This window comes from Manis javanica, chromosome 3, assembly GCF_040802235.1.
Source record: "Manis javanica isolate MJ-LG chromosome 3, MJ_LKY, whole genome shotgun sequence".
Taxonomy (NCBI): domain Eukaryota; kingdom Metazoa; phylum Chordata; class Mammalia; order Pholidota; family Manidae; genus Manis; species Manis javanica.
In genome coordinates, this window is record NC_133158.1 from 76,111,639 (window position 1) to 76,127,888 (window position 16,250).

Genomic DNA, 16,250 nt, shown 5'->3' on the forward strand with positions numbered 1-16,250 from the left:
CATTCCTGGAGATCCTTTTACCTCTCTGTGCTTCAGCTTCTCTGTATTCCTGTTCTCTGATTTCTAGTCCATTAACTATCTCTTCCACATCATCCAGTCTGGTCTTAAGTCCTTCCATTGTTTGTTTCATTTCTGTTATTTCCCTCCTGAATTCATCCCTTAGCTCTTGCATATTTCTCTGTAGCTCTATCAGCATGTTTATTACTTTTAATTTTAATTCTTTTTCAGGAATATTGGTAATTTCAGTCTCACCAATCCCTCGCTCTGGTGTTTGAGGGATTTTGGACTGAACAAGGTTTTTCTACCTTTTCATGGTGATGGGAGTGGTTGCCAGCAAGTGATGTGTGTGTCAGCTGGGAGAACAAAGTCCCTTTCTGCTTTCTGGTCACCTTGCCTGTCTCTGCTGTCTGTGCCAGTTAACTGCACACAGGGAACAGCTTCAGGGTTAATCCCATAAACTGCCCTGGGTGGGGCCACCTTTGAAATGGCCTAGTGCAATGGCGGGGGTCGCAGTCCAATAGCGCATGTTCTGCTGCAAGAGCAAAGCCCCTTTGTGCCTCCCAGACTCTGCACCAGTCTCTGCTGTCTGCTGGTCAACCACACACAGGGACCAGTCTGTGGGTCTAGGCTACTTAGATATGAACAGGGAGAAGCCACTGTGCTAAGCTGTGTGGTTGCTGTAGGCAGGGCTGCTCCCTTGCTGGTCCAGAGCAATGACAGGCAGTTCAGCTGGTTTGCTTGCAGTGCTGGCAGGGAGGAAAGAACAGCACACTGCTTATTGCCGTGAGGGTCTTTGGAGCTACATTGCCACTCAGGGGGTTAGGGTGCCTGAAGTTCCTTAAAGTTCCCAGCCTTCTGGGCTGAGTGTGCCAAGACGATTTTGCCCACCTGTTAATGCTTTGTGTCTTTAAGACTTTTAAGGCGCCTTCCTTTCTTTTATCCCAGGGCAGCCAGCTGTGGGAACCTGTTTGCAGTCTCAATCTCAGACCTTGCTTTTCCGCTCCTCCAATATCCAGTGTACCATAAAATGTGTGTCTGGTGCAGATTACTAGGGCTGGTTATTTAGCAGTCCTGTGCTTCCACTCCCTGCCCACTCTGACTCTTTTCCTCCTGTCGATGAGTTGACGTGGGAGGAGTGCTCGGTCCTGCCAGGTCACGGCTTTGTATCCTACCCTTTTCTGTGAGGTGGTGGGCTCTTGCAGATGTTGCCTGGCTCATGTACTGCTTCTTCTGGTCACTCTTTTAGGAATAGTTGCATTCACTGTATTTTCAAAATACATATGGTTTTGGGAGGAGATTTCTGCCACCCTACTCATGCTGCCATCTTGAGAATTGAATTCCAGGAATTTATTTAATAGAAAATTAGGGACATATTGTGGTCATTTGTATACTACCTTCAGGATTTGTGGCATAACTATATGTGACTCTTACTATTATTTATTTTGTAGTTTTTGTTAAATTAACTCATTAAAACAAACAGACAACACAAAAATAAAGCAAAAAAAACCCCAAAACCTCAAATAGGATATTTATTCTGAACCTAAGCAATATCTGGTAAATCATAATTTTGAAAAAAATATTTAGAATTTTACAATATAATAATCTAGCTAAGCACAAAATTAGATGTAACTCTTTTTATAAATTTTGTCTATTTTACTACCTAACTTCACGTCTCATGGCACTAAAGATTCATAGCACATCTTAAGAAGTTGAAATAGTAAAAATCTTTATCACCTATGAATGTAAAAACTAGGTGAATATAATTACCAATGAATTTATGTTGCATATTTAAATATTTATAGATAAAATCAAATGTGTTTGAATTCTAATAGTTTACTGATGAGGAATATATTCTGTATAATATTTTAAATCATATAAAATTTATATTTAATATTATATATAATATATAATATAATATATTTAATATTATCCTTTATACTTCTAAATACACTAGTTAATTTTAATAATTCTTACTCTATATTGTTAATTTTTTTGTTTTTGAATTGATGTATTACCTTCTCATACTGGGTCTTTTGAGTTTTATTTTTTTCTTAAACTGTAAATATGTTGAGGGCTAAAAAATTTTGCTTATTCAGATATTTTTGAGTACTCTATGAAGTTCAGTAAAGGACCTTGGATTGTAATTAAACTATGTTAAATGAAATTAAATTGGCCAAAATAATCAATCCTACTTTGTATGTATATGACCTTGTCAATTACTGAGCAATTATTTCTCATAGAATAAATTGAATTCTAATTAGTAACATAATATGAGAAATAATATGTCTATATTCATTCTCTAACATGGAAAAAGTACTAGTGCTTTTAGTTTAACAATTATTGATTAATTTCTAATGTTAATATTTTCATTTTGTCACAAAAGAAGATATATCCTGAAAGTATTTTCTGTTACTGCAATGGAATTTTTGCTTTCAAAATTAAAATGTTAAAAATGTAGCAAAGAATTGTAATAAATCTAATTCAGTTGCTTTATTATGGATCATTATAAATCCCAATAAAATTATTATTTTTCCTAGTGAAACATTATTGAAAACTATGACGATCTTATTTTCTTGCCCACAGAGGCATGAAAAGCAATATTAAAATAATAAAAATAAATTAAGTTTTCTGTTTTACTTGTGTTTGTTATTTTCCAAAGTCCAATTATAAAAAATTGGACTGTGATAAAGTAAAAACACATATTAATTTATCAGTGATAGCTTGTCCAACTCTGTAATGACAAAGTTTTCCTAGTATATAAATGACCTGTAAGGAAAATTATAAGGCTATAGAAATTGAATTTTAATTTAATGAATATTTATTGAATACCTAGTACAACTTAGTATTATGTTAGACACTAGTGATGCAAAAGTAGTTAGATATTGCACCTGTTCTCAAAAAGTTTAATAATGTAATGATGGTAATTGTGGAAGTATTGTAGCTTTTTAAGGCAGTACCCTTTCAAATGGATAAACTTTAGTTCTGTTCTAGGAGTGGAATTTCTACACAAAAGCATAAGGAATTTATGTCTTTGAACTGGGATGTAGAGATGTTTCCAGGAGAAGAAATATAAAAATTCATGGAAATATGCAACAGTATGACATATCAAATGAAATAGTTATCATTTAGTATTGCTTGATGTAGAGATGAGTGGGAAACTCTAAGTGATGAGTTTGGAAAAAGGGTATATGGACATACCTTGTAAATTACAATTTGAGGCCATGAAAAACACAAAGACCTTATTTCTCTGATTTAAAACATATTTTTAAAATCTGGCACTTGGCAGTAAATATTGATATCTAGTCATGGATATTTTCATCAAATCAATATACTGAAAACAGAAATAGAAAACTAATTATTCTGAGAAGAAATATTAGCAGTTCTTTGGAACACATCAACCGAGAATTTTGAAATATGCAGATAGTTGTATAGATGCCTATAGTGGCAAATAAAATATTTTCTAGGACTGATCTAATAACATTTGACCAAAGTATATTTTACATAATGTGTTATCAGCTAATAAGATAAAGAATTAAAAGTCTACATTTTTGTTTCCTTGATTAGAGATAAGAAACACTAATAAAATGATATCAGCTCACTTTATACATACTTTACTGTTAGAAGAATGGTCTGACATTAGAAAATCACCTTTTCAATAATTAATCTTTTCATTTACTCAATAATTTATTAACTACTTACATTCCATGAACATATGTACACATTTATTAATATGGATGAATTTAGTCCTCACTAGTATTAATTTTGTAAAATTTTCTTAAATATTTAAAATTTGGGCTATGTTATCAGGATTCCCAGAGTTTAAATTCTGGCTTCACTATTTGCTAGGCATATGGACTTGAACAAGTACTTTTACTTCTCTTAGTTTCAATTTATTCACCTCTACACTAAGGAATGCATGTATAATAGGGATATACATAAAATCTCAGTAACTTGTCCCACACATAGCAAATGCTCATCCAAAGCAGATTGTTGTTATTATTATCATTAAATAGTATTATTATTATTATCATTAAGGTTATATATAGAAAGCATATTCAGAAGTCCTAGTGATGACCTATTACTGAAAACTATATATCAGCAGAAGTCAGTATTTTGTCAATCACTAACACCACAGGTATAAAGAAAATAAGTTTATGCATATCCTATCTATCTATCTCTCATCTCTCTACCAACTTACCTACTTCTTCTTATTTACACTTTTCTGTGTTTACTTCTATAATTAAATCTCAAAGAACAGTATAGGATATGACATTCTGTTGAAGGTACCATCTATAAATTCTGTTTCAATTAACCATAATCTTGGGGAGCTACCATTTTCTTAGATTTTCTTAGATTGTTATTACTATATAATAAAGCTAATAAAAATCTTACCTTTGAAGTAAGAGAAATTTCAACTCTGGTAATTTCTTGTTTGTTTATCTTCCCAATATTATCTCTATCTTCAGTTTATTATCTTTAGTTACTTTGTAGGGATATTTCTAAGCAAGTCTACTTGGCATGGGTGAATTTAGTTAAAATTAAATAGCATAATATGTAAATCAAATTAATTAGCCTACATTTAACTGTAATATATAACAATGTGCTGTAACTTAATGAATGAATTTGTTATTCTTTATTCCTCTTTATTCATTCATTCAGAAGTATTTCTTCAGTGTCTGTTAGATTCCTGAAACACACTCAGACAGCAGGATTGAAACAAATAGTATGAATAATATTGGGCAGAATCAGATAATTAAAAAATAAAAAATCTAATGTATTAGAACAACTTAAGTATTATGAAGAATAAAAAACAGAGAAAGAGAAAGTATGCATGATGATGGGAATGGAAGAGGATGAACAGTGGCTTTATGTAAGGAGGTCATAGAAGACCTCCCTGTGAAAGTGACAATTAAGTAAAGATATAAAAGATGGAAGGAAAAGTCTTGTAAACCAATGAGAAAGAAAGGGACAGAGGATGCCTCAGTGAAAGGCCTGCTGTGAGTGCTTAAAGAAACGAAAAGAAAGTCAGCTGGCTGAAGCAGGGTGAGCTAGCACTCAAGGAGTAGGAAGCAAGGTCAAAGGAAATGAGGGAGGGATAGTGGAGGGCCTCACAGGCCGCTGTAATGTCTTTGGCTTCACAGTGTTGAGAAACTTAAAAGATCCTGATATACTAGGTCAGTTGCATGACCATATGACATTGGACATATTAAGAGAGGTGGTCTGAATAGAGTAATTAAGCAGTGGAGAATGCAACTTTTTAATGTGCAGATAAAAATTAACAGTGAATAACAAGTTGTATGTCCTCACTTCCTACGTAAGTACTCTACCAGGTGGAGTGAACAGTGTTGTGTATCATCCTGCAGTAGCCACATAGCAATGAGACAGCCTGTGATGAAAGTGCCTTGCTGTGAGCCATACCAGATTCTCTGAATACCAAGCATGAACACAAAAGCAGTTGTTTAGAGATCAGACTACATCAGCTCGTACCTTCACCCTTCTGCAAACATTCTTTAAACAAGTACTAGTTTTGTCTTATTCTATAAGACTAAGGATAAGAAAGAAACACTTGACTATATACTATACCTATATAGATAAAGGGATAAAGCAACACAATTAGAAGCTGAATCATTACAGAAATCACTCAAAAAAAAATGGAAGACAGGCATAACTACATAGTCTCAAAGAAATCGCTAGTAAAATGCTCTCCCTAAGGAGAGTCTAAAGGTTATGAAAGAAATTGTAAGACAAAAAGGACCTTAAAAGCAAATCAGCATATTTGAGGGAAAAAAATAGAATATTATAGTGCATATTAAAGCAATAAAAATAGGAAAAGAAGAATGAGAACACAGCAAAGGATTGGCTTGATAAGATCATAGAGAATGCAATGAGAAATAACAGTGATGTGTGAAGAAGATGATGTGTGAGAAAGACAAATGAAGTGATCTAGCTTACCCATGGTAATCCTGAATAAGAAAAAAGAGAAGAGGGGAAAAAAATCCAAACTATAATAGAATAAAACTTCCCCAAAAGAAAAAAATTGAGTGAATTTGTAAACATAAATGGCATGGAGTATACCAGAAAAAAACAAAACAAAATGATCAACCCAAGACATATCTGAACAAATTTAATGCATTTTTAGGATGAATTAAATATTATATGATTTGCAGTAGAAAAAGTGAGCCATGTAGAAGGAAAAGTCAAGAGGACCTCGGGCTTCACATAAATCTGGAAGAGAATAGGGTGCTCTCTGTAAGAGTGAGGAAAGATGTGTTTCAAGGGTTGTATTCTAAGCAAAGTTGTCCTCAAGCATAGAGCAAAAAAACTTCTTATGTATTCAAAATAATCCCCCAAAATAGAGTATTCATGATTCCCTCCTAGAAAATTGGTAGAAAACAGAACAGAGCATATAGGCAAATCAAAACAAATAATTCAGTAAAAGAGATGTGATAAAATGACTGATAATAATCACTAAATGTATTTAAACATGAAACCAAAACCAATCAATCATGCCAATCATGGTAGATTTTTACATGAGTATATTTTAGACACCAAACAACCTTTTTCAGCATCCTAAAAATTCATCTTCTTTTTAATTTTAATTTTAATTTTTTTGATTTTTTAAAATTGAAGTTAGTTGATATACAATATATTGTCAAGTATACAATATCGAGATTCAACAGTTAAATATGTTATTAAATGCTCACCCCAACTAGTGTAGTTATCACCTTCTTTTTAGGTAATCTGGCTCCCTACAATATTTACCTGCAAGAGTCTCCAGCACCATTGTTTCATTTTTGTTGTTTATTTTTGTTCTGTTTTCTTTTATTGATGTATTATTGACATATAACACATTAGTATTAGGTATACAACATTGTGATACAATGTTTGTATATAATTGCAAAATGATCACCACATTATCTAGTTAATATCCATCACCATACGTTGTTATAAATTTATTACCTGTGATCAGAACTTTTAAGATTTACTCTCATGCAATTTTCAAAAAATGCAATATATCATTATTAACTATAGTCACCATGCTGTACATTACATCCTCAGGACTTTATAACTAAAATTTGTACCCTTTGACCCTTTCATCCATGTGACCCACTCCTTCTGATACCTTCTACCTCTGACAATTTCCAATCTGTCCTCTGTTATCTGTGAGCTTGGATTATTATTTTTGATTTCACCTATGAGTAAGATCATATGTATTTGTCTCTCTGTCTGACTAAATTTATTCAGCATAATATGATTAAAGTCCATCCATGTTGCAGCAAATGGCAATATTTTTTTTCTTTGTAGTACAGACTGAATTATAGTGCATTGTGTGTGTGTGTGTGTACATATATACATGTAATTTCTTTATCCATTCATACATTAATGGACAGTTAGGTTGCTTCCAAGTCTTGGCTATTGTAAATTATGCTACAGTTAACAAAAGTTGCATATATCTTTTATGGGTAGTATTTTCATTTTCTTTAGATAAATACCTAAGAGTGGAATCGTTGGATCATATGGTGGTTCTATTTTTAATTTTTGAGGAACATCCACACCGTTTTTTACAGCAGCAGCACTATTTACATCCCCACCAACAGTGCAGAAGGGTTCTCTTTTCTGCACATCCTTGCCAACACTGTTATTTCTTATCTTATTGATGTTAGCCATTCTAACAGGTGTGAGGTGATATCTCATTGTCGTTTTGATTTGCATTTCCCTGATGATTAGTGATGCTGAACATTTTTCATGTGTCTGTTGGCCATCAGTATGTTCTTTTTAGATAAATATCTATTCTGTTCTTCTGTCCATTTTTAAATGGATTTTTTTGCTATTAGGTTATGTGAGTTATTTATATATTTTGGATATGAACTCCTTAATAGATGTATGATTTGCAAATATTTTCTCCCACTCAGTAGGCTGGCTTTTCATTTTACTGATGATTTCCTTGGTTGTGCAGAAGCTTCTAGTGTGATGTAGTCCCACTTGTTTAAGCTCTTGTTGCCTTAGTTTGAAGTCAGATCCAAAAATTCATGACCAACACCAAGGAGTCCATTACCTATGTTTTCCTTTAGAAGTTTTATGGTTTCAAGTTTTATAATCAAGTCTTTAATCAATTTTGAGTTCATTTTTGTGTACAGTGTAATATAGTGGTTCAGTTTTGTTCTTTTTCATGTTGTTTTTTTCCCAGCACCATTTATTGAGGAAACTATCCTTTCCCTATTGTACATTCTTGGACCCTTTGCTGTAAATTAATGGACATATATGTATGGGTTTAATTCTATACTGTTGATCTATCTGTCTGTATTTTTACCAATACTACATTGTTTTTATTACAATAGCTTTGTAATATAGTTTGACATCAGGAAGCATGATGCTTCCAGCTTTGTTCTTTTTCAAGATTGCTTTGGCTATTTGAGGTCTTTTGTGGTTCCATACAAATTTTAGGATGGTTTCTTCTATTTCTGTGGAAAATTCCATTGGAATGAAAAAAGCTTTTAGCTTTTCATTGTTGAGTATGGGAAGTTAGCTGTGGCTTGTCCTTCATTATAGCTTTCATTATGTTGCAGTATGTTCCCTCTATAACCACTTTGTTGAGGGTTTTTATCATAATCGAGTGGTTAATTTTGCCAAAAACTTCTTCTGCATCTATTGAGATGATCATATGATTTTTATCCTTCATTTTATTAACACAATTTATCATATTAATTGATTTGCATATGTTGAACCATATTTGCATCCCTGGAATAAATCCCACTTGATCATGGCACATAATCCTTTTGATGTATTGTTGATTTTGATTTGCTTATATTTTGTTGAGGATTTTAGCATCTGTGTTCATCAGAGATGGCCTGTAATTTTCTTTTCTTTTGGTGCCTTTGTCTAGTTTTGATACTAGGGTAATTCTGGCCTTATAAAATGAGTCTGAAAGTGGTTCCTGCCCTTCTATTCTTTGAAAGAGTTTGAGAAAGATTGGCATTAATTCTTCTTTGATTGTTTTGTAGAATTAACCAGTGAACACACCTGGTACTGGAATTTCATTTGTTGGGATGTTTTTGATTACTGATTTGATCTTTTACTAGTAATTTGTCTATACAGATTTATTATTTCCTCAAGATTTAGTCTTGGAAGTTGTATGTCTTTAGGACTTCATCCATTTTTTCTAGGTTGTCCATTTGTTGGTGTGTAATTGTAGCAGTCACTTAAGATTCTCTGATCATTTGTATTCATGAGGTATCAGTTGTAACTTCTCTTGTTTCTGATTTTATTTATTTGAGTTCTCTCTCTTTTTTGGTGAGTAATTAAAGATTTTTTAATTTTGTTTATCTTTTTAAAGAAGTGGTTTAAGTTTCATTAAAATTTCTGTTGTATTTGTGGTCTCTGTTTCATGTATTTCTGATCTATATTTCCTTTTTTCTAGTAACTTTGGGATCATTTGCTCTTTTTCTAGTTCTTTTGAGGCATACAGTTATGTATCTTAATTTGAGATTTTTCTTGTTTCTTGAGGTAAGACCTTTTGCTATGAACTTCCCTCTGAGAGCTGTTTTTGTTGCATCCCATGTTTTGATACATTGTATCCATTTTCATTTGTTTCAAGTAATTTTTTTATTTTTCTTTTGACTCATTTTTTACAGTATGTTGTTTAATCTCCACATATCTCTAAATTGTCCAATTTTCTTCATGTAATTGACCTAGTTTCATATGATTTCAAAACTTACTAAGATTTGTTTTGTAGCCTAACATTTAATCTATCCTGAAAAATGTTCCATATGTAATTGAGAAGAATGTGTATTCTGTTGCTTTTGGATAAACTTCTCTGTATCTATCTTTTAACTTAATTTGGTCAGGTATGTTGTTTATGTCTGATGTTTCCTTATTGACTTTCTATCTGGATGATCTATCAATTGATGTAAGTGGGATATTAAGTACCCTGCTATTACTGTAAAGCTATTTCTCTCTTTAGGTCTGTTAGTATTTGCTTTATATATTTAAGTGCCTCTATGTTGGATGCATAAATATTTTAAAATGTCATATCATCTTGTTGGGTTGACCCCTTTATTATTATTTTATGTTTTTCTTTGTCTCCTATTAGAGTCTTTTCTTTCTAGTCTATATTTGCTGGTATAAGTATATTTACCCTAGCTTTCTCTAAGTTTCCATTTGCATGGGATATCTTTTTCCATCCTTTCACTGTCAGTCTGTGTATGTCTTTTCATCTAAAATCAATCATTTGTAGGCAGTTTAAAACTATTACTTCTAATATAAGAAATGGGTGGAAGCCATTCAAGATCTGACCTCAAAGAAAATACTATCACTGAGAGGTATTTAAGTAATTAAACAATGAAACTATTAGACTGGGGTTCTTCTAATGCCTTGATAGCCTATATAAACAAATCAAAATCTAAGAGTTAATTCCTATAAATGCACTCTGTCCTAGAAAATGTAATTTAAGACCAATACAAACAGCCCACTAGACTTTCCCAGATAATGCAAGCATTAAAGCTATAGCCAATCAAATAATTTCCTGATTTGCTTCTGCATCTGTTCTATAAAATACTTTCTACTAATTCCTACTTTATGAGTGCTCATTTTGAATCAGTGTTTGCTTAAGCAAACTCTTTAAAATTTTAATGTGCCTCAGTTTTATCTTTTAACAGAGATAATACAATTTCATCCCAGAGAGCAGAATAATCCTCAATATATACAATAATTTTGGGGGCTCTAGATTTACCAGAAAAAAAAATTTATTCAGGCTCCTTCTTTGGCTTTGGTAAGTGATTTCATTGACCAGTATGATCACTAACATCTTAATGACTGATGTTTTTAATTGGACAACTGAATTGTAGATTCAGTTATTTGACGTATCTAAAAAAAATCAAAATCTTAATTCCCCTATGAATGGCCACTAAAAACTGGCAAAGATTCAAATTGGAAAATCAATGCAAGTTCACTGACATTTGAGATATTCTGGAAGTAGGTAACTAGGAATAAGAACAGAGAAACCAGAAATGAAGTCATGCTATCTCTGCATTAGAGTAGGCCCAGGATATCCCCTTGGCCATCCCCATATTACTTTGATCCCTCATTGTGTACAGCAGCACAACACACGGACTCTTATCCTGCAGTGTATTATTATATCTAGAAATACTGTCCCTATTTGTATTTGGAACCTACACTAAGTCTTGGACCATACCCTGTTTACAATGGCTAAATATATGTCCTTACAATAGTGATTCTCATTCAGTTTGCAGGTTATTTTCCTGGACAATGGACCCATTGGATTATCTATCATTGGGAGTTTTACTTGGTGTGCAAATGATCATGAAACATATTTAAAACCTGGTTCAATCCAAAAGAAGACACATATTTTGAATATAAAAGTAATCTAGTGCTTTTCCTATCAGAACAAAGGAAAATTCCTAAAGTCTGGGCTCCAAAGTCTCATTAACTCTTAAACTATAATAGTAGTTTCAAGTATCAGGATGACCCTATAACAAGTAGATTCCTAAATCACCTGTAACTACAACAGTATTCCCTTGGTTCTTTATACTGAGTATTGGGACTAAAGGATCAGACCACAAGATGCTTTAGTCTATTTCATATTGGGCATTTCTGTGCTTAGGACCATCAGGATTATTACTTCATAAAAACAACAAATTTTTGATTGAGTAATATAAATGTCTTATTTATATTTCAGTGAAAAGAATAAAGGGACCTATGGAATTTAATCAGTTACGATAATTCAATAGATGGGGAAACAAAAACTTCTTTCAAAACCACAGAAAAAAAATTCAAACCCTGTTCTTTACACCTATTATTAAAGTCATGAAAGTCCATTGAAATATCTTTGTAAGGCTGTAAAAATAGAATCCAAAATGGGAAATGTAATAAAATGAAAGGATAGAAATCACAAAACAGAAAAAAAAAAATCACTGTACAATATAGTCTGAAGTTTCCTGGTAAAATTGGTTTGAAACAGATAGATAAACCATTTTGGTTCATTGACTTTTTGATGGTGTACATTTTGTCCTTTCAGATCTTATATTGAACATAATATATCACTATGTATGGAATGGATATAGTTTTTATTAGAGAGAGGAAGAATCTGGGTTTCATTAGATCATATCAAGCTGAAAAACTGAGCTTCAGAAAGAAATTGGGAATCCATGCCAGAGAAAAGAAATATTCTGTTGAAATGTTGACTTTCTGAGGTTAGTAAAATACGTTTTATAAATAAGGTTACAGATATAAAATTTCTTGTAAAACCCCCACTTTTGTGAGCTATAAATTGGTCTTTGATTTGGGCTTTTGCTGAAAACACAATTACTTATTGTATAGCAAGAAGCTGAATGTTTTCTCTGTAGTGAATTAAGTTCATTATTCAAAATTAATTTTTTTAGAAAAAGCTTAAAGTCCAAACTCAGTCATAAGTACATTTATCAAATAAGATTTACTTTAAACATCCCGTCTCATATAATCAATTGAAATCATAAAGAACATGAAAATTTATAACATACACCCATCATAGTAAACCCACTCCTAATCAAATCCTTTGTAGTTAACTTTGAACAAGAAATAGGATTACCTTTGCAAGATGCAGGGAATAATAAGCAAATGGATAAAAAGTTTGCTGTTTTATCCATTAAGCGAGTTACAGATTCTGTCATCATTTCTCTTAACTAAAGCCAAACAGGAAATATTCTTATGGGTGGGGACTTGATAATATGGGTAAATGTAGTAACCACATTGTTTTTTCATGTGAAACCTTCATAAGAGTGTATATCAATCATACCTTAATAAAAAATTTTAAAAAAAAGAAAATAACGTCTTACAATTGCAGACAACTAAATCACTACATAAATAGAGAGATAAATTTAAATCTTTTACCAATCACATAGCAGAAAGATATGGGAATAGGGAACTAACTGGCATGCAATGTTTAAATACCTTTAAGAAAAAGAACAATTGCATCAGTATGCAATTCACTTAAATTTCTGTGTACTACAAAAGCATAAATACGTGTTCTATATTTTAAACACTATTATTTATTTTCTCACAACTGTATGATAATTTCACTTTAGATGTATAGTAATCACTACTGTCAAGACATAACATGAACATGAATTAAGCTTAAAATATGTATGAAAATGAATATAATAAAATAATTTCTGCTTTACTTTTAATACTTATGATATCCCTTTCTCTGGGGAGAATATCTGGTTTTCCTCTATATATATTTTATATCCCAGACTAAATATTGAATTAACTTATGCTTTCAGTATTTTTTCCAGTATATTTATAATTAAGATGAACCAAGGATAAAAATACTTAATGGGAGTTCATATACATTTTTGACATATGTTTACTGGATCAAATATGACAGAAAAATAAGATATTTGGTAATGTGAATTTTTGTTTCTCTGTAGGTAAGCTCTTGTTTAATTCAAGCTTCAGGCAGCTGTATACACTGACAAAATATAAATAGGTTATGTGTTTTATGTAATTAACCTAGGGTCACCATTTAGTAGAGTTTAATTTCCATGTTTACCTTGGGGAACTATGGAATATTCAGGATGCTTCACATGACCTCATCTGCATAGATGACCCTGTGTCCCTGATAGAGGGGTATATCCCAAAGGAACTTTATCCTCTTGCCAAGTTCTCTAGATTCTTGATTTTGGTTACTACCCAGCAGCATTATATTCACAAAAACAGGGTTGGGTGGAGAGTGTAGGAGCTCTGAGAATATAATAATATAGCTTAGACCAATAAACAGTCAGTGCAATCGCACGTATCCCAGCAGAAATGAAAAATCATCCAAGGAGAAGTAGAACAATGTGAAATGCAGCAGTGAGGAAGCACGACTGCTGTTCGCCCTCCCCAGTTTCATATTGTGTTCCCCAGCATCATAGTGCATATTACACTTACTGGCTGAATATTGGTGGTAGAAAAAGGAGGCTATGACTGAAATATAAATTAGTTGCATTAGTATATAAAGTCAGTTAAATTGATTGTTAAACAAAATCATCTTTGTTTTTGGCCATACCATAACTACAAAGACAACATATAACTCTGGTCCTATTTACTACTATATAACCAACTTTATCCCTCAAACCCAGACATTAAGAAATATATATTATTTCATTCAACATTTCTTGCTAGGAATGTGATATGCTACAGTAAACAGAGGCTTATATCCCTAAACTCCAGGATTTTAGGGGAGCCCTTTAAACCTTGAAAAAAAATTCCAAAGAAAGGCTAGAAAGCAATACTATGAAACCATAGAAGAAATTCAGATTTTAGAGCTGAGACACAAAGTCAGAGTTAGGCAACTCGCAAGGATAATTTGAGTGCCAAGTTTTTGCTCAGATAAAAGTTTCTGGATCACTCCTAACAAAAGTCAAAATTTCCTGTGCAGGATAGAACCAGGCTGGAAGAGTTTTGTTTGTTGGAGAAAACATATGAAGGTATGTGTTTTTATTATTGGAGAAGACAAAAGGTAAGAGAACAGAGCTTTGTTACAGCTTCTAAAGGTTAGACCTTTAAGGTAGTCTTCCTGCAAAATGTTCAGGGCTAGACTTACCTGAAATTGTGGGTTTTGTCAAGTTTACTTTTTTTTCACTGGGCTTTTCAATTATGAGTCTCTTACTCATTGGTTATATCCAGTTTAATCATTGTTCATTACAATTTAAAATCTGAAAAGTATATAGTATTAACCATTCATACAACAATGTGAATTTAAACCTGTGCTATCAATATTTTTTATTGATTATTTGCATTTTTTATTAAATTAAAAAGAAGTTTTTCTCTTTTAAAGAAATTTGGGGCACAGATGAGAAGAGATGAATATACATTTTGGCATAGATCTTTCCATGGTGCTAAAATCATTTGAAACAATAGTTGTGCCCTCTACCTATATGTAAAACGAGACTTGAGTTGGAAGATTCAAACTAGATCAATGTTTATCGTTATCATTTGTGATGTCTTAGGATAATGGATCAATCAGGTCAGCTCTCATTTTAATATGGAAAAAATTAACTAATACTATAATCTAAGGCATATGATTTTAACTTAGTACACCAAAGATGTAAGTAAGGCCAAAGGTATTAGGAAATTTCCCTTACTCATGTAACATTCAGAGTGCCAACACATTGTTTATATTGCAAAGGCAAGAAGAAACAGATTTTTTTAACCTTCACTTACATTTATTTTTTTTTCATTTAGCATCAACATGTCCTTTACTCAAACATCAACATTTAGCTATACACAGTATGGCAAATATTCCAACTAGCTGTCACTTGTAAGAGCTTTTTTTCACTATGTCTTAGACATCAAGTATAACACAACCAATCTTTTAATGTAATATCACACTTCAGATATCAACATTTGGGGCCAATTAAACTGTGGAAGAATGTGTGATAAAAGAAAGAAACAGTGAGTTTGATTCTGAAAAGTTAAAAAAAATACACATAAAAAGGAGATTGTGTACTGTGCCAGATTCTGATGAGGCCTATTTCCCTCTTCTTCCTGACTTAAGATCCTCTTTGTGACCATTTGACTTTGACCTAAATTCCCAGTTCTGATAATTGTTTGCTCTGCTTCTTTATTCTAAAGTCTCCTTTTTGTTACAGGGTGACTGTAAATAGCCTTATTTTTATTTACTCAAGTTTCTGAAACTTGATGTCTATCCTTTCTCCTCCTACTAAGTTGTCCAAATAGATCTATTATTGTGTCAAAAATGCTGAAAATAATTGTTCATTCTGTTGTTAATATTTATTAGGACCTACTGTGTGACACAACATGTTCCATATATTGGGGATAAAACATAATCACCTTAAGGAGTTCTGTCTAAAATAGAGAATTACACTGTCTATAGGTCTATCCCGATTTTAAGAGAGGAAAGTAGGGAAGTGTAAGGGACAGATGATGGGTGTACAGGTTAGATCGGCCTGGGATGGGGGTGCATTAGAAGTGAAGCACTGTTAAGGAAGTGTTCCTGGAAATGGTGATGCTGGAGCTGATCATATAAGAATTGTTCTCTTGCCCAGTATTATGACTTGACTTTGTTAAATCAACATTTGTTAAGTGGGGCACAAAGCGCTGGATGCTGAGCCAAGCAAGGTTCAACAAAGACCACAAGAGAAACTGAAATAGAGAAGTTGATTATTCACAAGCACTGGAGGAAGTATACAGCATGCCTAGAGCAGCCACATGGGAATGTCAAGGCAGAGTGGAGGCAGAGAGCTGCATGA